Source organism: Colobus angolensis, unplaced genomic scaffold (genome assembly GCF_000951035.1).
Source record: "Colobus angolensis palliatus isolate OR3802 unplaced genomic scaffold, Cang.pa_1.0 Scaffold44, whole genome shotgun sequence".
Classification (NCBI taxonomy): domain Eukaryota; kingdom Metazoa; phylum Chordata; class Mammalia; order Primates; family Cercopithecidae; genus Colobus; species Colobus angolensis.
In genome coordinates, this window is record NW_012117821.1 from 2668307 (window position 1) to 2669946 (window position 1640).

Below are 1640 nucleotides of genomic sequence, written 5' to 3' on the forward strand. Positions count from 1 at the left end.
TTTTTTTTTTTTTTTTAAGTAGAGATGAAGTCTTGCTGTGTTGCCCAGGCTAGTCTAGAACTCTTGAGCTCAAGTGCTCTTCCCACCTCAGCCTCCCAAAGTGTTGGGATTACAGGCATGGGCCACTGTGCCTGGCCTCTTTTAACTTTTATAATGGAATTAAAAGTGATGTATCTACCACTGTTAGGGTAATACAGTATTATGTTTGTGTCTGTATATGTCCCTTGACCAGTAAGTTTCATACTTTTTATGCTTTTGTGTTGCTATTTAGTGTTCTTTTGATTCAGTATGAAGAATTCCTTTTAGTCATTCTTGGAAGGCAGGTGCAGTGCTGATGAACTCCCCCAACTTTTGTTTGTCTGGGAATGTTTTTTTTTCCCCTCTGTGTTTCTGAAGTATTGCTTTGCCAGATATACTGTTCTTGGAACATTATGTCTGAACACCCATCTGAAAGGAAGGGTTTTTTCCCTTCCTTTCACCGTTTTGAATATATCATCTTATTTCTTTCTGGTCTGAAGGTTTCTGCTGAGAAATCTACTGATAGTCTAATGAGGGTTCCCATGTATGTGATGAGTCACTTTTCTCTTGCTGCCTCCAGAATTCTTTTTGTCTTTGACAATTTGATTATATGTGCCTCGGGGAGCACATGTCATCTTGAGAGAGAGGCCTCTGTATCGTCTAAATATGGGGCCAGCGGGGATGCTGGCCCTTAACAGGGAGGGGAGCCCTCTTCTGTAGGCTCAAAGAATTTCAGGTAATCAGAATCTGAGGTTCTCCAGGCCTAGAAGTTTGTATGCCACGAGTCATAGTCTCTTTCCTTCCCATCTAGGGTCTCACCTTGGCCTTGCAGCCTTCTTGGGTTGGGGGTTTAGCTTGCCTGGCAGCCATTCATTTCTGGTCTCGGCCCCTGGCTGCCAGAGAGCACAGCTCAGTGCCCTTGGTTTTTGGTCACACATTGCTGCTTCTCAGCCTTCTTTGTCTTTTCCCTGGACCATCTGCAGAGCTCAGTGCAGCTGCCACACCCTCGTCCTTACACTTCCCGCCTCCATGTTCACAACACATCACCTAGTGGGTGCCCTCCCACTGGTTCCCACCATATGGCCCCACCTCTTGCCTTCTTGAACTGCTCTTGGCACCACCTCCCATAGGTTAGTTCTCAGGGAAGCAGCCTTAGAGACAGAGTCACTGTTTGGGGCTGACCGTTTGGGAGACAGGTGGGTGAGCAGGCATGGGCTAAGAAAGGGAATGGCGCCCACGCCAGGCTCAGCACCTCACCTGACCCCCAGGGGCTGGGGCTGAAGGGACCCGCCAGAGCAGCTGCCCACGTGCTGGGCCTAGATAAGCGCCCTTCTGACCCTGCCTCGGCCCCTCGCTGACTGGGTGGCTCTTTGGAGCTGAGCCCCAAGCCTTCTCCCAGGAGCCTGGGTGGTGGGCGTCTTGCCTAGCACCAGGATTAGTGAAGGTGGCATGTGGTTTTGGAAGCAGCTCACCAGTGGAGGACTTTTCTGCGGGTGCTAGACGATGTCCAAGACAGAGCCCATCAGCTGGGCTTACGTTTCCTCTCAGTTCTTCTTCTTCTTATGTGTGTTGTGTCTTTTAATTTTAGTATTTATTTTGGTACAGTATTTGTAGTACTTGTT

At 48.7% G+C, this 1640-nt stretch overlaps 1 protein-coding gene across 2 annotated transcripts in view; it reads left to right on the plus strand.

Moving 5' to 3' along the window:
- The window catches only part of CAMSAP1 (calmodulin regulated spectrin-associated protein 1), an 81444-nt gene that overhangs the window by 50776 nt on the left and 29028 nt on the right, over positions 1-1640 (plus strand). The gene's annotated exons all lie outside the window — the stretch shown is intronic.